The sequence below is a fragment of the Phocoena sinus genome, chromosome X (genome assembly GCF_008692025.1).
Source record: "Phocoena sinus isolate mPhoSin1 chromosome X, mPhoSin1.pri, whole genome shotgun sequence".
In the NCBI taxonomy this organism is placed as follows: domain Eukaryota; kingdom Metazoa; phylum Chordata; class Mammalia; order Artiodactyla; family Phocoenidae; genus Phocoena; species Phocoena sinus.
In genome coordinates, this window is record NC_045784.1 from 123,069,136 (window position 1) to 123,090,872 (window position 21,737).

The window sequence follows — 21,737 nt, forward strand, 5'->3', positions numbered from 1 at the left end:
AATGGGCAGAGGGATGGGAGATTAAGATGGTGTAGTAGAAGGATGCTGGGTTCACCTCCCCTCGTGAACACATCAAAAATACATCTACATGTGGAAGAGTTCTCATTGAAAACAAACTGGAGTCTAGCAGAAAGATGCTTATACAACCAAGGCTGTAAAGGAAGGTCTACACAGAGTTGGGTAGGAACCACTTAAATAAGCTAGTACGAATATTAAAAGACAAAAATTGTAAAATCAACTATAACTACAATAAAAAGTGAAGGGATAAACATGAAGATGTAAAATATGACATACAAAACACAAAGTGTGGTAGAGGGGAGTAAAAAATAATGTATCTCTTTTAGAATGTGTTTGAACTTAAGTGACTACCAGTTTAAAACAGGTAGATATATTTATATGTCAACATATATGAACACCATGATAACCACAAATCAAAACCTTCAGGAGATAAACAAAAACTAGATAGAAAGGAACATAAGCATATCACTAAAGAAAATCATCAAACCACAAAAGAAGAAATCAAAAGGAGAAGAAAAGAATAGAGAAGAACTACACAAACAACCAGATAACAAGTAACAAAATGGCAGTGAGTACATATCTATAAGTAATCACTTGAAATATCAATGAACTAAATGCTCCAGCAAAAGACATAAAATGCCTGATTGGATTAGAAACAAGACCCATCTATATGCTGCTTACAAGAGACTCACTTCAGGGAAAAGACAAACACAGACTGAAAGTGAGAGAATGGAAAAAGATATTTCTTGAAAATGGAAACAAGAAAACTGGGGTAGCAAAACTCATATAAGACAAAACAGACTTTAAAACAAAATCTATAACAAAAGACAAAGAAAGGCATTATATAATGTTCAAAGGTCAATAGAAAAGAGGATATAACATTTGTTAACTTATATGCATCTAATAGAGGAGCATCCAAATATATAAAGCAAATATTACCAGATATAAAGGGAGAAATTGACAATAATACAAAAATAACAGGGGACTTTAACACCCCCTTACATCGATGGACAGATCATCCCAACAGAAAAGCAATAAGGAAACAGTGGTCTTAAATGACACATTAGAGCAATTGGACTTAATAGATACCTGCAACACATTCCATCCCAAAACAACATAATACAAGTGCATATGGAATGTTATCCAGGATAGATCACATGTTAGGCCACAAAACAAATCTCAGCAAATTTAAGAGGATAGAAAACATATCAAGCAATTTTTTCCAACCACAATATAAAAGTAGAAATCAATTACAGGAAGAAAAATGGGGAAAACACGAACATGTGGAGACTAAACAACATGCTACTAAAAACCAATGGGCCAATGAAGAAGTCAAAGAGGAAATAAGAAAATACCTCAAGACAAAAATAAAAACATAACTTTACAAAATCTATGGGACACAGCAAAAGCAGTTCTAAGAACTTTTTATAGTGATACAGGCCTACCTCAAGAAACTAGAAAAATCTCAAATAAATAACCTAACTTACCATTAAAAGAATTAGAAAAAGAAGAAGAAACAAAGTCAGTAAAAGGAAGGAGATAATAGAGATAAGAGAGGAAATAAATAAGAGATAATAGAGATAAGAGAGGAAATAAATAAAATCGAGACAAAAAAGACTAATAGAAAGGATAAATGAAACCAAGAGCTGTTTTTTAAAAAATAAACAAAGCTATATGCCTTTAGCCAGGCTCATAAAAAAAAGGGGGAGGACCCAAATAAAAAGATAAGAGAGGAGAAATTACAACTGATTTTACAGAGATGCAAAAAATCATAAAAGAATACTATAAACAGTTTTATGCCAACAAATTGAACAACCTAGAAGAAATAGATAAATTTCTAGAAACATACAATCTTCCAAGACTGAATCATTAAGAAATAGACAATCTGAACAGACCAATCACTAATAGTAAAATTAAATTAGTAATAAACTCCCAGCAAACAGAAGTCCAGGACTGGATGGCTTCACAGGTGAATTCTACCAAACATATAAAGAGCTCATACCTATCTTTCTCAAACTATTCCAAAAAATTGAAGAGGAAGAAACACTCCCAAATTCATTCTACAAGGCCACCATTGTCCTGATACCAAAACCAGACAAAGACACTACAAAAAAAATTGCAGGCCAATATTTCAGATGAATACAGATGCAAAAATTCTAAACAAAATATTAGCAAACAGAATTCAAGAATATATAAAAAGGATCAAACACTGTGATCAAGTGGGATTTATTTCAGGGTTGCAAGGATGGTTCAACATCCATAAATCAATCAATATGATACACCACATTATCAAAAAGAAGGAAAAAAATCACACCATCATCTCGAGCTGCAGTGAAAGCATTTGACAAAATTCAACATCCATTCATGATAAAAACTCTCATCAAAGTTGGTATAGAGGGAACTTACCTATCTCAAGATAATAAAAACCATTTATGAAAAACACACAGCACCATCACACTCAATGGTGAAAAGCTAAAAGCTTTTCCTCTGAAATCAGGGACAAGACAAGATTGCCCACTTTTGCCACTTCTATTTAATATAATATTGGAAATCCCAACCACAGCAATCAGACAAGAAAAAGAAATAAGAGGCATCCAAGTTGGAAGGGAAGAAATAAAACTGTCACTATTTGCAGATAACATGATTCTATATTCAGAAAACCCTAAAGTCTCCATCAAAAAACTATTAGAACTAATAAATGAATTGAGTAAAGTTGCAGGATATGAGATTAATATGTAGAAATCTGTTGCTTTTCTATAAACTAATAATGGACTATCAGAAATCAAAGCAAGAAAACAATCCAGCTTAAAATTCCATCAAAAAGAATAAAATACCTAGGAGTATACTTAACCAAGCAGGTAAAAGACCTATACTCTGAAAACTATAAAACATTGATGATGGAAATTGAAGATGATATGAAGAAATGAAAAGATATCCTGTGTTTTGGGATTGGAAGAATTAATATTGTTTAAATGTCCATACTACCCAAAGCAATCTACATTTTTACTGAAATCCCTATGAAAATATCCATGACATTTTTCACAGAACTAGAACAAATAATCCTAAAATTTATTTGGAACCACAAAGGACCCTGATAAGCCAAAGTAATCTTGAGAAAGGAAGAACAAAGCTGGAGGCACATTCCCTGACTTCAGACTATACTACAAAGCTACAATAATCAAAACAGTATGGTATTAGCACAAAACAGACACATAGATGAGTGGAACAGAATACAGCACCCAGAAATAAACCCACGCACTTATGGTCAATTAATTTACAATAAAGGAGGCAAGAATATACAATGGAGAAAAGATGGTCTCTTCAATAAGTGGTACTGAGAAAACTGGACAGCTACATGTAAAAGAATGAAACTAGAACATTTTCTGACACTATATACAAAAATAAACTCAAAATGGATTAAAGACCTAAATGTAAGACTGAAAACCGTAAAACTCCTGGAAGAAAAGAAAGGCAGAACACTCTTTGCCATAAAGTATAGCAATATTTTTTTGGATGTCTACTAAGGCAAAGGAAACAACAACAACAATAAACAAATGGGACTTAATTAAACTTAAAAGCTTTTTCCACAGCTAAGGAAATCATCAACAAAACAAAAAGAGAACACACTGAATGGGAGGAAATACTTGCAAATGATATAACTGATAAGGGATTAATATTCAAAATATACAAACAGCTCATACAACTCAATATCAAAAAAACAACCTGATTAAAAAATGGGCAGAAGCACGCACATATGGACACCTTATCTTTGATAAAGGAGGCAGGAATGTACAGTGGAGAAAGGACAGCCTCTTCAATAAATGGTGCTGAGAAAACTGGACAGGTACATGTAAAAGTATGAGATTAGATCACTCCCTAACACCATACACAAAAATAAGCTCAAAATGGATTAAAGACCTAAATGTAAGGCCAGAAACTATCAAACTCTTAGAAGAAAACATAGGAAGAACACTCTATGACATAAATCACAGCAAGATCCTTTCTGACCCACCTCCTAGAGTAATGGAAATAAAAACAAAAATAAACAAATGGGACCTAATGAAACTTCAAAGCTTTTGCACAGCAAAGGAAACCATAACCAAGACCAAAAGACAACCCTCAGAATGGGAGAAAACATTTGCAAATGAAGCAACTGACAAAGGATTAATCTCCAAAATTTACAAGCAGCTCATGCAGCTCAATAACAAAAAAACAAACAACCCCACCCAAAAATGGGCAGAAGACCTAAATAGACATTTCTCCAAAGAAGATATACAGAATGCCAACAAACACATGAAAGAATGCTCAACATCATTAATCATTAGAGAAATGCAAATCAAAACTACAATGAGATATCATCTCACACCACTCAGAATGGCCATCATCAAAAAATCTAGAAACAATAAATGCTGGAGAGGGTGTGGAGAAAAGGGGACACTCTTGCACTGCTGGTGGGAATGTGAAATGGTTCAGCCACTATGGAGAACAGTATGGAGGTTCCTTAAAAAACTACAAATAGAATTACCATATGACCCAGCAATCCCACTACTGGGCATATACCCTGAGAAAACCAAAATTCAAAAAGAGTCATGTACCAAAATGTTCATTGCAGCTCTATTTACAATAGCCCGGAGATGGAAACAACCTAAGCGCCCATCATCGGATGAATGGATAAAGAAGATGTGGCACATATACACAATGGAATATTACTCAGCCTTAAAAAGAAATGAAATTGAGCTATTTGTAATGAGATGGATAGACCTAGAGTCTGTCATACAGAGTGAAGTAAGTCAGAAAGAAAAAGACAAATACCGTATGCTAACACATATATATGGAATTTAAGGAAAAAAATGTCATGAAGAACCTAGGGGTAAGACAGGAATAAAGACGCAGACCTACTGGAGAACGGACTTGAGGATATGGGGAGGGGGAAGGGTGAGTTTTGACAGGGCGAGAGAGAGTCATGGACATATACACACTAACAAACGTAGTAAGGTAGATAGCTGGGGGGAAGCAGCCGCAAGGCACAGGGATATTAGCTCGGTGCTTTGTGACAGCCTGGAAGGGTGGGATGGGGAGAGTGGGAGGGAGGGAGATGCAAGAGGGAAGACATATGGGAACATATGTATATGTATAGCTGATTCACTTTGTTATAAAGCAGAAACTAACACACCATTATAAAGCAATTATACCCCAATAAAGATGTTTAAAAAAAAAAAAATGGGCAGAAGACCTCAATAGATATTATTCCAAAGAAAACATGCAGATGGCCAGCAGGCACATGAAAAGATGCTCAACATCACTAACTATTAGAGAAATGCAAATCAAAACCACAATGAGGTATCACCTCACACCTGTCAGAATGGCTACTATCAAAAAGACGACAAACGTTTGCGAGGATGTGGAGAAAAGGGAACTCTCAAGCACTGTTTTTGGGAATGTAAGTTTGTGCAACCACTGTAGAAAACAGTATGTAGATTCCTCAAAAAGTGAAAAATAGAACTGCCGTATGATCCAGCAAACCCACTTCTGTGTATGTATCTAAGGGAAATGAAACCACTATCTCAAAGAGACATCTGCACCCCCATATTCATTGCAGCATTATATACAATAACCAAGACATGGAAACAACCTGTGTCCATCAACAGATGAATGGATATTTTAAAATATGGTAAAATATATACAATGGAATATCATTCAGCTGTAAAGAGAAGGAGATTCTGCCATTTGTGACAACACAGATGAACCTGGAGGACATTATGCTAAATGATATAAACCAGACAGAGAAAGACAAATATTGCTTGGTCTCACTTAACATTTTGGAATTTTTAAAAGTCAAGATCATAGAGCCGGAGAATGATTTGTAGAACTGGGGACTGGAGCTGTGGAAAATGGTGAGATATCGGTCAAAGGAAACAAACTTTCAGCTATGAGATGAATACGTTCTAGGGATCTAATGGGCAGCATGGTGACTGTATGTAACTTATACTGTATTGTATACTTGAAACTTGCTAAAAGAGTAGATATTGTGTTCTCACCACACCAAAAAAAAAGTAATTAAGTTTTGTGGTGGATGTGTCATTAATTTGATTGTGATAATCATTTCACAATATGTATATATATATATCAAATCATGTACACCTTAAATATATATAATTTATCTTTGTCAAAAAATTAAAAATTAAGCTCTTCAGTCATACTAGCCACATTTCAATTGCTCAGTAGAGACATGTGTCTACCATTTTGAACAATGCAGTTCTTGAGTAGTTTTTCAAGTGATTTGCAATAATAACAAGACATGGAATCTGAGATTTCTATAGAGGGAAAGGAGGTCACCGAGAATGAGGATAAATGGTGTCAGCGGATTGGAAATCTAGAGTATAAAATATCTGAGGTTATGGGGGCACAAGGCTAAGAGTGTGGACAGGTAACTGGGAGTAATGAGAGAAGAAGGCATGTTTTGGAGGTGGAGCCATCACTCATGACGACAATGTCCAAAGTGTAACCATGGGAGCCTTGGCTGCAGTGGAATGGAAGAAAAGACCATTGGAAGTCAAGATGGCGAGGAACTGAGGTTATGGATCTTTGGTTGGGTCCTTCATAGATGCTTAAGTCATGGCAGATTGTAACAGGAATAAGGGAGGGGGGAGAGGCCATGAACCAAGACTCCAGGCCTCCAATGATGGAGGAAATTTGAGCAAGATGTTGGTAATGACTGCAGAAGTGGTAGCTGGAGTTGTAGCCTGATAGCATGAGCTACGAGTGTATTGGGAATTTTTTATTGAGGAGGGAATTAAATGGAATCTGACAATGTCAGGAGATGAAGTTTCCTGTGTCTGTGGGAGAGCAAATAGGAAAGGGAGAGGAAAATGTCAAGGGTGACATTAGAAAGGACAAGTGTCAACCTAAGACTTTTGTCACAGTTGAGTACAGAGTGACAAGTCAGATATGACCTTGGCTAGCAGCCCCTGGGGCCTTAGGAAACACCTGGTAAGAAGAAGAGAAAAACATTAAATAAAATACAGTTGGGGTGTTTCAGAGATGAATGTTGACTTGGAAAACTCGAAATAGAGACTGTAAAGGGTTTTAACATGGTTGATATTAGGATATTTCTCAGTTGGCACAATAAGGCCCATAACTAATGAACAATAATATTTCCCTGCTGAATGGTAGCCATGGTGTTAAGGGGAGCAGTAAAGGGAGCCAGCGTGGAAACCAGGATGAACAACCATCTCTAATCCTCACAGGAAAGAGCTTCCTATATAAGCAGTAACTACTTGCAGACACAAACACACAGCTACATGCACCAATACAAAATGAAACACTTTTCTTAAACAGTTTTCAATAAACAAGGACTTAACAGATGAGGTGGCAGAGCCAGGACAGCTCCCTGAATAAACACAAAGGACCAGGGCAGACAGGGCTCAGGAAGCCACCTGAGTCCAAGGGCCAGCACCCTCCTGAAGTGAGCCCGGACTCAGGGATGCGCCAGCCCCTGCCTGGGGCAGCTGCTCTGGGGCTTGGATCTGAGCAAGTTTGAGGGCAGAGTCTGGGCTCAGTGAAGCATTGCTGGAGGAGAGGAAAGACCTACTGATGAAGCCTCAGGAAGCGGAAAGCAACTCTGATAGTTTCCTTCTACTGGTGCCTCCCTGTTTCCTGAATCCATTCAGACCCCTGTTCACAACAGTTCAGGCTCCCTCTAATCGCATCCAGACAGTCAAGTCTGGGAACCGTCATGGAGCAGCCCTCCGTAAATGCCCCGCTCCCCTCGGAGGAGGTGTTTGTAGGTCTCGCTGTGTGAGATGTTCTTGAAGGGCAGCTTTCCCACCAGCAGCTCATAGAGCGGCGTCTGCACGCCAGATCCACCTTCTCGCTGTATGCTCTGCCCGCGATCATTTCAGAGGGGTGGGCAGTCCGGAGTCCCGCATGATGTTTTTTTTCCAGAATAGATAGAGTGCTGAGCAGAGGCCTCACAGCAGGAAGGTTCTTCCTCCCCAGCCTCAAGTGAGCTGGGAGTTGTGAGGCCCCAGGAAGCTCTGGACAGACTCGTCCTTGGAAAGGATCCTCTGTTGAGAACACAATTGTGTTTCAGAAGAGAGAGGGCCTCCAGAGGGAAGATGGGCAGGGCCAGGGTCCTACAGAGGCACTGCTTACTCACAAAGGACAGAAAATTCTGCATCTAGCCTTTATAAAATGATAAATATGTAGACAAAATATGTGAATAAAGTACCACTCCGGTAATGTAATCAAAGTGGCATGTGATCATTGAAAGGGCTCTGAAGAGCTCAAAGTTAGGACATGATTATTCTCATACCTTTCTAGACACAAAATTTTTTAACCTGAGGTAACCCTGAGTATCTGTCTTATGTGCTCTGAAAACCAGCCTCAATGTAATTGTAAAGGAGGAATTCCAAAACACCCTGAACAGTGACAGCAGCACGGGGATGAGGCCCTGGCAGTAACTGTGAAACCCACACACACGTGCCTGTGTTCATCCTGGTCTGCCTCTTAAAATTCTAGTCACTTTACAGTAGCACTTCACACAATATTTTATCATCAGATAAAATAATGAGATATCTTCTCCGTGTTTGTTTCTCTAACTTAATCACGAGTTTAACTTGGCTGTGTGTATTATTTTCTTCTAGTTCTAATTCCATCCCTAAATAGCTGCTGAGGTGGGCTTCTAGAAGCCCCTCTATCTCAGACTAAGGAAGCTGAGAATTACCTGTTGGAGGAAAGGATTGGGACTCAACAGGGAAGCCCACTCAGCTAGACCATCATCCCCATTCCACACAGAAAATTAACAATAAGCAGACAAGTGGACCAGGGCCAAAAGAAAGTGAGAGTGCTGGGCATTCAAAACCACATCAAGAGTTTTGTCTTGTGTTTTGAATCAAAGCCCTAAACAGTTTTAAGTGGTGCAGAAAAATGTGCTCATTTGTATATGGATCATTATCTCCATGGTTATAATGAAATAATTGCACGAGACACTACATTTAGTATTCTGATTTCTCATAGGTTTCAAATATTTCATAAGTCAAGCCTTCATACAAAACTTATGCTGCTCAAGGGTACAGACAACGTTTTGGGAGAATGAAGTCTTTCGATAAATGTTTGTAGAGCTGCCTTCAACTAACACGCCTGACACCAGATGGCAGTGAACGTTTATAAAAGACAGATAAAGGAAAAGACGCTCTTTCCCCTCCCAACCACCACCACCTCCTACACTCTGTATTAGTTTCCTTTTGCTGCTGTAACAAATTACCACAACATTAGTGGCTTAAAACAACACAAATTTATTATCAAATAATTCTGTAGGTCAGAAGCCCAACACAGGCACCACAGGGCTAAAGCCAAGGTGCCGGCAGGGCTGCGTTCCTTTCTGAAGGCTAGAAGGGAGAATCTGTTTTCTTCACATTTCTGGCTTCTAGAAGCTGCCTGTATTCCTTGGGTCATGTCCCTCTTCCTCCATCTTCAGAGCCAGCAATGGCCAGTTGAGTCTTTCTCACATGGCATTACCTTGACATTGACCCTTCTGCCTCCCGCTTCCATTTTTAAGGATCCTTGTGATCACATTGGGCCCACCTAGATAGGCCAGGATAACCTCCCTATTTTATGGTCAGCCATCTTCATCCGTGATCCTTCTCTGCCGTGTAACAAACTATTCACAGGTTCCAGGATTAAGACATGCACATGTCTGGGGGCCGTTATTTGCCTACTACACCCTCAAAAAATAACCAATGATAACACATCAAAGGCATGGCAGAGAAATCAGAAAGAAGTCATGTGCATTTCTTTATCTTCTACCTCTCTTCCTGCTTTGTTGTTTAATATTCTAAAGAGAGCTTTCCAGTGCAAACCGATGGTAAAACCATGAAGGTTTTCCTAAGTTTACAATAACCACTAGGTTTCTCTCCTGGATGAATTATCAGATACGAAGTAAGGCTCTAGGTTGGGTCATTTTCTAATATCTCTTGAAAAGAAAAGTGATGACCTGTCACAAAAAGTTGTCCAATGGTGATGATACTTAAGGGGATTTCTCTTCAGTATGAATTTTCAGATGACAAGTAAGACAACTCCTCAGGCCAAAAGAGTTTCCACAGTAGTTACACTCCAAAGGTCTTTCCCGAGTGTGAGTTACCTAATGGCAAGAGGCCTTCCTGCATCCCTCACACACAGGCTCCCTAGCGCAACCCTCTCGATGCTTGGTGAGGACTGAGCTGCAGTCAAATGCTTCTGAACCTCCTTAAACTCCTCAGGCTTCTCCCCAGTGTGATTCCTCAGGGGCTGTACGAAAGAAGGCTTCCTCGCATCCTTTGCACTCCAAGGTTTAGCCACACTGTGGATCCGCTGGTGCCGCACGAAGTGATGAGGTATGTGGCTTCTCGCCACTGGACGATGCGGTGTTGAATGAGGCATCTGGTCTGGCAAATGGCTTTCCCACACTCAGCGCACCTGTAGATAGGGCTTCTCTCCAGGGCGAATGTGCCAGAGCCATGTGAGGTGTGACCCATGGACAAGGCTGTCCCGCATTCTGTGCTCCACTGGGCTTCTCAGTGTGCCTCCTTGTGTGTCAGGTTAAGGACGAGATGTCACAAAAGGCTCTCCTGCACACTTTGCCCCCAGAGGGGTTTTCTCTCAGGTGCACTGTTTTACAAAACAATGGACAAAAGCAGAGTGGCCTGTGAAGGCCTTTCCGCGTCCTCTTCTCTCTTGGGGCATTTTCCTAGCCCCGATGATGGAGGCCCGTGAGGTGCGCTGTCTTGAGACGGTGCGGCACCGGCTGCCCTCACAGGGCTTCTTTCCAGCCTGAGTCTGAGGATGTTGAACAAAGAGGAAATTCCCATGAAACCCTTCCCGGCAAATTGCATTGGCAGGAATCCTTCCTGGATGAAGCCTGCGGTCTTTCCCTGGCCTGGATGAACCCCATTCATAGGCAGAATCTCCCCATGAATTACTGCTGCAAAACCCTCAAGCACATACTATTATCTGTCCCCAAACTATGGCTTTCTAGGCTCATTTTGCTCAAGAGGGTCTTCTGCAGGACTGGCCGTGGTCTCAGGCACCTTTCCTGCATTTCTGGAGGCCCTTGCTTGCTGCTCCCTGGCTCACTGCAAGGTGGGCTGCCCTGAGGCTCCCGGAGTCGGTTGTCCCTGGGGCGAGGCTCTCTCTCAGGTAAGACCGGCTGGGAAGTGGGGTTCTGTGACACTGTGCGTGCTGCCTCTGACCTGAGAGAGGATGTCTAATGGTGGGATGAGAACACAGGGCAGTAGTGCCTGAGCAGGCCCAGGTGGGAGGGAGAAGGCGATCAGGGGATGCTTCGAGAGGCGGTGCCCCACAAGCTGAATCCTGATGGGGAGGTGGAAGCTTCCAGATAGAGTAAGGGGAAGGCTCACTGGAGCCTAAGGAGGCAGGAAGGGTGAAAAACACAGATCTAAATCAGTCAGTAAAAGGCATCTCATGATAGTCAGAAACTTGAGGGATGCAGATGAGCCAGGAAGGGCCAGCATTCTGATGAGTAAGTATTTTTTTCTGAGGTAGGAGGAGAGGGGTAACTGGTGTGTGTGTGGGGGTGCTACCCCAGTCATTCTGCGACCCCTGGGAGGGGGCCAGCCTGAGGAAAAGACAGCAAGGGAGCCGGCCTCACCTTGGGGCTCCTCACTGGGGGAGGGAGTGAGCGTCCTTCCGGGGGAGACCTGCTTGAGCTGGGCTTCTGCTGCATGTGCATCTTGACCAGTGCAGGGAGGGGGAGTCATGAGGACTCCATAGAGCAGTAACAGGACAGACAGCAGGACTCACAGCCCATTCATTCACTCATCACAGTGTTCCTGACAGTGAACAAAGCACACAATGGTCCTGGCTTTCTGGAATCCACAGTCTATCAAGGAGCAAAACGATAAACATAAGTTAGCAAATTTTAAAGTCTGTCAGAAAGTCTTGAGAGCCATGGAAGGAAATAAAACCGGGGAGAGGGTTAGGGAAGGTGGAAAGGGGACTAACCTCCAACAGGGCGGTCAGTGAGGTGTTTGCATTATTTTATATTGAGCGCTCACCTTAAGCCAGGCCTGGTGTAAGGCGCTTTACGAGACCGTTTTCATGGAATCCTCACCTCAGTCCCAAAGGGTACTTATCATTCCATCTTCTAGATGAGGAAGCTGAGGCTCAGAGGTGAGGTCCCATGACTGATGAGTGGCAAAGGCTGGTCTGTGTCCATGTGTTCAGCCTCCACTAGCTGCAGGGGTTTCCCAGGCTGGAGTCAGATTCAGGAAAGCACGGGGTGGAGTACTAGATCCCCCTCAGTGAGGAAGGGCTAGGAATGTTGACATGTACCCATGATTCCAGGGAAGGGGTGGAGCCCACCGTTCTGACTCCTGGGAGAGACTGTGTGGACACTGAGACCAAGGAGGGGGGCTGTGCCAGCGGGAGCCTTGTGGCTACCTGGGACAAGGGAGCCCTCAGGTTTCTGTTCAGTTCCTAGTCTGGCCAATTCCTGGCTAAACAGACCACCAGAGGTTGGCTGGGAAAACATGCGGGGTGTATTCATTTATCTTATTTAACAAAAATGTAGACAGTCCTTGCTATGTGTCCAGATCTTCCCTAAGAGCTTAACAAATACGGATTCATTGTAATTCATATAATAAATACCAGGCCGGTACTACTATTGTCCCTGTCACAGATGAGTAAACCGAGGCCTAGAGAGGTTCAGGAACATGATCCATGGCTGAGTCCAGGTGTTTCCTTTGCCACGCTGCCGTGGGAATTTCAATCCTAGCGGCCAGACCAAAACAAACATTATGGGTTGTTACCAAGTCTCACGGACTGTGCCCAGCACCTTCAGTGCATTCATGAACTTCAGTTACGTTTATGGACTTATCTGGAGAAGTTACACAGTTAACACACGGAGTCTCATCATTCCAGAACATGGTATGATTCATTGATTCATTGATCCAAGGCTCGCATAGGTTCTTGCTGTTGTAGGCCCTGTACTAAATGATTCTCCTTCTGGTTTTTCTCACAGCATCCCCAGGACGCAGGTGCTGTGACAGGTGCCATTTCATGAATGAAGGCATGGAGGCTCGGGGACGTGAACTGATTTGTCACAGGGCATGCCTGGAAATGGCAAGTTGCCGAGCCCAGACGGGAGCCCAGGTATGGCTGTGGCTGGCATCTGTGATGTTCATCTACAGAACTACACAACGTGGCTTTGGAAGGTGCCGAGTCCAGGCGTGATGACGATGATGTTGACATCGATCATAATCAATCATGATCACAACACAGAGCACAACCGCCAATCCGCACAGTCAGTGAACATCAGGCTCTGTTCTAAGCCTTTTCATACATTCATTTATTTGCCCTGGCAACATCCATGCGAATTAGATACCATATTACCCCATTTTACCAATGAGGAAACTGAGGCACGGGGAGGTTAAGTAACTTGTCCAGAGTCACAGAGCTCATGAGCAGCAGAGCTGGGATTGGGCAGCAGGCAATGTGGCTGCAGAGCCCAGGCTCCTGAGTGACACACCAAGGAGGAAACAGCTCAAAGCCTGGCGTGGGGCCAGCAGCTTAGGAGAAAGTGGGCCATGGAGATGAAGGGCTGTGAGTGGCAGGATTCACTCCTGGGAAAATAGGGGCCAGTGGGAGTGGCTAATATGGTGATTCCCAGAATTGGGCATTTCATGAACTAGTAAAAAATATAACCCAGGAAACCCACATAGTTATTTGGTCAATTATGGACATTGATTCAGACATCAGGCACCATCTATTCTCAAGAACATTTCACAAAAGAAGGGCAGAGGCCATCTCAAAGTCAAGGGCCATCTTCTCAATTGAGACTCACAGCATTGGCTGGATTTTCCTGCATCGCCAAGGACTGAGATGCTGGGAGAAGGAAATGAGAGGGGCGTGGACGGTGCCCAGAGCAGGCTTGACCCGTGGCCAGTGCTCATGGAATGGTGCTTGCTTCTCTTTATGTTGACCCACAAGGGAAGGGGGAACTAGAAGAAAATAATACACACAGCCAAGTTAAACTCATGATTAAGTTAGAGAAACAAACATGAAGACGAAATCTCATTCTTTTATCTGATAAAATATTAGATCCGAGGTTGAGGCAGATCACAGTTTCGTTCAGTTCTTGATTTCAGTCTCTCCCAGGGCCCAGCTGGACATTTGGCCCTTGGTTTCTGCAATATATCCCTATTCCCTTCTAATAAATTCTCCCTTTGTTTTGAATCATTTTGAAGGGGACTCTGATTCTAGCCCCACCAATCCCTGGTAGAGACACTGGGAGACCAGGAAGGATGTGAGAGTCAAACAACGCAGGAGCTATGGGGAGGAGGGAGGAACAGCCAGGCCTGGAGCGTGGGGGCAGAATGCAGGAGGCTGCAGGTACCCTCAGGGTCCTCGGGGGAGGACCTACCTGGGTCTAATGCCAGGGCTTCTCTCTGTGTCACTCATGTCACTCTCAGCTGAGTGGCTCTTTCTGCTGCAGTGACTTTGAGGCAGGAATTGGCTGCCCCAGTTCTCACTCTCTGAGGCCCCTGGATTCCTTGCGTCCACTTTTCTCTGCAAGCTTCACAGCTTTACTCTCAAGCTCTCTCTGCAGTCAGACTTTCCTGTGTGGGTGTCCTTGAGGCAGGAAATGGCCTCCTGAGCCTATATTTCCCTCGACTTCTCACCCCAGTGCCCATCTGAGGATGGTCTGAGAACCTTATCCCAGATTTCCACAACAGCATCCTCAGGCTGCCCGTCAGTGCCATTTGACCATGTGCCTGTGCATCTCCTGTACCATGGAGGACCCTGGCCCGTGCCTTAGGAAACAAGGGACGGCCCTGCAGGCACCTGGGCATGACTGAGCTTTTAACCTTTAACTGAGATTGTGTTTTCCTCCAAAAGATACCAGGCGACAGTGATGGCCACACCTATCTGACTCACCGTCCGCCTTGGAGAATGGCTGGTCATGAGTCCCTGCTCTGGGGACTGTGGGGACCCCCTTCCTCAATCAAAATGTGGGTGGCTTTCCTGCTTTTTAAGCATTTAAGTGAATGTGATATTTGACTTTTAATTTTATTCAAATGTTTAGAGGTACAGGAACTTTTCAAACAATTACAGTGAGTCCCCTACATATGAACCTTCAAGTTGTGAACTTTCAAAGATGTGAAAGTGCGTTCAAGTGTCCAATCATGCAAGTTAGTTCAGGTGTCTGGCGTACATTGTCACGTGTGCATTCTCTACAAGTGGTTGCGCTTCTGTGTACTTTACTGTACAGAACTGTATAGAGTGCAGTAGTACAGTGTCTTTATTTCAAGCCCAGGATGTCTGGAAACAAGCATAAAAGCAGTGGTGATGTAGCTGGTACTGCTAAGAACAGCCAAGAGAGACAAGAGGAAGAAGTAACTGAAGAACCGAAGAGATTCACGACACAGGACATGGCAAGGGGATTTTCTTTACTTGAGGAGGCACTGTTAGTTTCTGAAGCACAGGCCCTGAATGCAGAACGGTACAGGAAGGTTGCAGCAGCTGTTCAGAATGCAATCCAGTGCTACTGTGTCATCTATGACAAGAAAAAAAGACCTACTACGCAGACATCACTGGATCACTTTTTCAAGACGGTAGACAAAATTGAATCCAGCACAGAACCAGAACCTGTGCCATCAACGTCAGGCATGAGTGAAACTGCAGCTTGCCTTTCATCTCCTATTGTGGAAGATCCTTCAACTCTACCATCTCCCACCTCCTCTCCCTCCTCCAGTCAGTAACTCTTCTTGTCTGTTCACTAGATGCCAGCCCCTGGATGCCAGCTGTTGTACTGGACAACTGTACCTTTCAAGGTACTGTACTGTAGGATTCAAAATATTTTCTTTATTTTTTGTGTTTGTTTGTTTTTTAGTATTATAAACCCATTACATTACAGTACTAGATAGCCGATTGTGTTAGTTGGATATCTAGGCTAACTTTGTTGGACTTAAGCAAAGTGGACTTAGAAATGCTCTCTCGGAACGGAACTCGTTCGTATGTAGGCTTACTGTAGTAAGAATTTGCATACATTTAACTAGCTAAATCCATAAGTTTTAAATTTCTATTGTGTGTTTAAAGAAGCAATTATTTCATAAGTAAATAAATTCTGGGGAGTGGGTCTGAACAGGCCAGTGGGCTGCTAGCTCTTTCAGCAGTGCAGCCTGCCTGCTGCATGCCCCCCCTCCAAAGGTGAACCTGCTCAAGGAAACGTCCATTGGAACACTGGATCATCCCTCCTGCTGAGGGGCTTGTTGAGCTGGAGGAGCTGACACACTGGTCTGGCCTGGCTGACTCTTCTCTTGCTCACAGGGAGTAGACACAATGTCTTGCTGAGTCCACAGGGCAATGAACATATACCATTCCCCAGCTCGGGCTCCTTACCCATGCAGGCCTGTCTTCCCTCAGATAACAACCAGAAGCGCTGGGCCTGAAGGCCCCCTCCCCTCTGGAGGCAGTTTTGGGGATGCCCACCTGCTGTAGCTACCCTCTAGCCCTTCCTTCCCTCTGTCACTTCGGGCCCTTTTGAAATAACAACCTGAAGATTCCCTCCCCCCAAATCTGATCCCCTGGCTATGCCCTGGTCCACATATAAAGCTCCCTTGATATCTCCAGCCTAGACACCCCCCCCCCAAAACTGCAGACGTGCTTGTCCGGTTGTCCATGTGACACACACACACTTCTGAACATCTCAGAATTACCAAGATCAAAATCCAACCTCTGACCTTCCCCCGCAACACACAACCTGCTCCCTTCACCCAACTTCTCCATCTCCATTCTCCCAGATAAGGAAGGAAGGAAGGAAGGAAAAAAGAAACAAAGAGCAAAAAATCTTAGGATGGTCCTTCACTCCCTACCTTCCCTCACAGTATCTGATGCAGCAGGGAACCCTGAAGGCTTGGCCCTCCTCTGCTGCCCTCACTCTGGTCCGGCCCAGCCATATTGCAGCAGCCTCCTCTTTGGTCTCCCTGCCTGCACCTTCATCACAGCTCCCTCCACCCCACCCCCACCCCATTTCCCCCGAGCAACCTTTGGGAACCTTAAAATCTTAACCCAGATTGTGTCCCATTTCTGTTCACAATTCCCCAAGGCCTGTAGTGCCCTAGGAATGAAGGTCCAGCTGTTCAGGTTGCCATTTCAGATGCGACTCCTCCCCTTCACGCTCCATTCCTTGTAGACACCACACAGATCCTAGGTTTGCCAAATGCTCCCGACTCAGTCGCACATCCAAGCCTTTGCACAAGCTGGTCCTCTGCCTGCAACCGTCCCACATCTTTTCCCACTGGCTGTCAGGAGGGGACCCCGCTCACGAGCACCCCACTGTCCTGGACACAGCCGCCTGCTTCAGTGCCCTGAGCAGGCACCTTCATCCAGGGGCTTTAGGATTCGGAGGTGGGGGTCGGGTCGGGTGACGACCTGGGAATGGCAGCACCCACCTGCGCCGGTCCGACAGCGCAGCCGCCGTCACCAGAGCCCTCAGCGGCGGGCGACAAGAGCGGGAACCCGGGCTCCGTCGTTCCCAGCCAGCCCCGGCGGCAAGTTGACACGGGCAGCGACACTGCCAAGCCTCAGACCCGCCTCTGTGCAGTGCGGACCACGCTTTCTCTCCTGCCACCTCAGGGATGACACTGCTCAGGAGCTTCTAATCCGGGGTAAAGAGCCAAGAACAGATAAAATAACCGCTGGGAGGACTACGCCAGAAGTTCTGCCCCGAAGTGGCACTTAAGACACAGAAACGTCCCTCCCCCAGCTCCTCATTGGTCCAGCGACACTGATGCTCAGGTGGAGAGCCTTCTGGGTAATGTAGTTCCCACAGCCGCCAGGCCAAGGCCGATGGTTTGGGAGCTCACAGACCTTCAATACAGGCAGCTTAAGAGTCAGAGTCAGATTTGTGAAGTTCAGTGTTTTCAGTCAGGGAGGAGAGAAAAGACTTCGGACAGGACCATGGTGGCGAGGATGGAGGAGGTGTCGACTGAAGAAAAACACATAACCTAAAAGTTGTGAGTTATGTTTGGGACTTCCTAGAGCGGCAGAAAAAGCCTTTCACAGGGCTCTGAGGGACTGTTCCAAAGAGGTAAGGGAGGAGCCAGGGTATATAGGAGTTTTTGGTGGAAAAAACAAACAAACAAACCATGTAGTCGAACGAAAGATTACTGCTAATCACAAAAGCAGAGATCTCCAGTTAATGAATTTAGCCCTTTTCTTTGTACGGGAAGATGCAAGAGTCTGGGCTCATGGAAATCATTCCTTTGATGTGCATCTCAGCTATCCAGGGCCAGTATCCTGTCCTTTCCCATCCTGAGTCCCCTCAGGGTGCACCGTCTAAGGCAGCTACAGTGGCTACCGGCTTGATGGCTGAAACATCCTTTGTTTACTGAAATGGCAGGCAACATTCTTTGTTCACAGAGACATGCCAAGTGGTCCTGAAGCAGGTAGACAAGGGTGGTTCCTGCCTCTGGTTACATCAAAAAATAAAATCTTCCCTGCCTATATAATTAGAGATTGTGTTGCAAACCAGGGAGCAGCACTGTTTTATCCAGGTATTATATATTCAGTTCCTTTTAGGAATATGAGAACTGTCTAAAAACAAAAAAGTGACTTACCAAGTACCAGTTCCTGTGGGGATAATGGCTGCACTGGTCACAGTCAACAGGTGTGGAAAGGGGCCATCTGAGCCCTGAGTAAAAGTTGGGGACACCATGATCTCATCTCCTTGCTGGTGTGGACCTAAAAATATATTCACAACCTAAAAGTTGAGAGTTATGTTTTATTTGGCGGAAATTTTTAGGATATAAGCCTGGGAGGCAGCATCTCAAGTAACCCTGAGAGAACTGCTCCAAGGAGGCGAGGGGGGGAAGCCAGGTTATATAGATGTTTTGTAACAAAGGGCAGGTAGTTGGGAACATCAAAAGATTACTGTTAATGAAAGAAAACTGGATGTCTCAAGTTAAGGAATTTAGCGCTTTTCTATGTACGGGAAGATGCAAGAGTCTGGGCTCACTGAAATCATTCCTTTGATATGCATCTCAGCTCTCTGGGGCCAGTATCCTGGGTTTTCTCATCCTGCGTTTCCTCAGGGCTCACCATAGGGAGTGGCTGCAGTCTGATGGCTGTTGATGGCAGGTATTCTTTGTTTTCTTCCTGAGTTTCCTCAGGGCTCACCAGCTCACACTGGAGGGCTGCAAGCACTGATGATTGTGACATCCTTTGTTTACTGATATGACATCCTTTGCTTACTGATATGGCAAGAAATATTCCATTTCTCACTGGAAAGTGATTATAATTTCACCTGAAATGTCAGTGACAGTGTCTGCGTTATGTAGGGAGTTGAGATTATCTCAGAAAAAAGGTTGTGAAATATCTACTTAATTCAAGCTACTGATAACGATTATGTAGTTATTCTAAGTCAGATGCAGAAAGAGCTCTGGGTAAACATATGTGTGACGTTTGAAAAAGGTTAGGATCTCATTGAAGTTTGACCAGGGAATGCTGAAGTCTGAGAAGCTGAGGCCACGATTACACTGGAAACTTGGCTATCCTGAGGCTTTGACTTCCTAAAGTTGATATTTTTATCATTCTTGAGAGCACACTGAGCAATAGCAATGTGAAGAGAGAGGCAAAGTGGGAATTTGGAAAGAATTTTCAGAATGGTAATGGCTCACACAATTACTCATAAGTTTGTATGGTTTGGGGGCTAAAAAATGCACAACCTAAAAATTGAGAATTATGTTTTATTTGGCGGATAAAACTGAGGACTTAAGCCAAGGATACATACTCTCCGATGGCTCTAAGGGACTGCTCTGAAGAGGTAAGGGAGAAGCCAGGATATATAGGAGTTTTGCAACAAAAACCAGGTAGTCAGAACATCAAAAGTTTACTGTTAATTAAAGAAAACCAGACACGTCAAGTTAATGACTTTAGCACTTTCCTTTGTATGGGAAGATGAAGAGTCTGGGCTCATTGAAATCGTTCCTTTGATATGCACCTAACTATCCAGGGAGTATCATGCTTTTCCCCATCCTGAATCCCCTCAGGGGGCACAGTTGGGGGGGGCTGCAGTGGCTGCTGGCTTGATGGCTGCAACATCCTTTGTTTACTGATATGGCAGGTGACATTTTGCATCCGCAGGTTTGACCAAACGTTATTCAGGCTTCTCTCCACAGACCCCTAAATTTGATTCACCCTCAAGCTTAAGCAAGCACTAATGAGCAACTCACTCCTGGCTGTCGATAAGACAAACATTTCCTGGTAAACTGCCCCACTCAAGCTGTCTACTCACCCCCACAGCTTCCCCTCACCCCGCTCAGCAAAGTTCCTGCTAGCTCTGCTTATCCCTCTCTATTAAAAAAAAGAAGAAGCCTTTTCTGTTTGATTTTGAGATGCTTATGGATCTTGTGGTCCGCACACTCTCCCTATTGCAATAGCCTTTTTGAATAAAGTCTCTCTTACTGAAGTCTGGATTTGTTTTATTTGACAGTTTTATATTGCCACGAATTGGCTCAAGATTGGACTTTCTATATGGAACCCTGTCATTCCTGCCCAGGTAACTAATGGCACCTTACAAATCCTTTGAACTTCTCTCTTGTTCATGAATTTGGGAATCCTTTGGTGAATTCAGTTCTCCAACCAGTGCTCTGGACATCATGTCTGTTACAGCATGGTAAGGAGTTATTTTGATTCTTTTAAGGAAAGAAATTTTTCTCTGGCATTTTGAGTGGGGAATCATTCCTTAACTCTTGAGCAGGAAACTTCCTTACTCTTTGGTGTGAGGATTCTTCTGATTTTCCTTGCTTCTCCTAGTGGGAATTGGGGGAGGAAATTTTCCTGGCCCTTCAGACAGGGGCTGTACAAGGGAGTACTGTAATTGAGCAGAATTCTTCCCTGGCTCCTTTAAGGTCCCATCTCTGATTTGATTAGTTAATCCCGTGGATAACACTCTATTGTGTTCCCTCCCTCCTCTTTCCCTGCTCTACCATTATGGCCTTAATTCAGTTCAATATCTTTAAAAAAAAATGGCAAAATTTTTACGAAAGACAATTTGGAACTTCAATGGGCTCTCCCCCTATTACCTCAGCAAATACCTCTCCCTTCCCATCTCCCTGCCCCTCATCCTCCTTCCTTCTTCTCATGACCTTCAAACTTCCCTTCAGCTCCCTGTATCCTTTGACTTACATGTCCCCCTTCAACACTCCTGCCTCCTCCATCCTTCTATCCACCTCTGCCAAACCTTTTCCATCCCACTCCAGCCCTTCAAAGTCCTCTAGTCACTTTATCTCTAGACCACTCTCTGCCTGTTGGGGGCTCTTGAGGGGCTCAAAGACCCCAAGAGCAAACACTTAAGGTGGAAAAAGCTAATTAGGAACAGGCTGGATGTTTTATCTACCCAGATGAGCTTTAGAGACACCCAGACTTGGTGTATCCTCAGTCTGTTGCCCCAAATTCAATACAGAGCCTCCATAAGATAACACATCAGGGCAAAGAAAATCTTAAAGGTCACCTCCACTAATATTGTTGGGGACGCTTCAACTCTCATATTGAGTAGGTAAGTTTGACTTGCCCCATCTACCAGAAATGCATTCCTGATTTTGTAAAAAATGTAAGGTGGTCAAGGGCAAGAGCCAGCACTTTTATATAAACCAATACATTAAAAATTTAAATTAAAGCTTAGTTTGCTATTTGTGTCTGGCTTTGTATTTATGTATGTA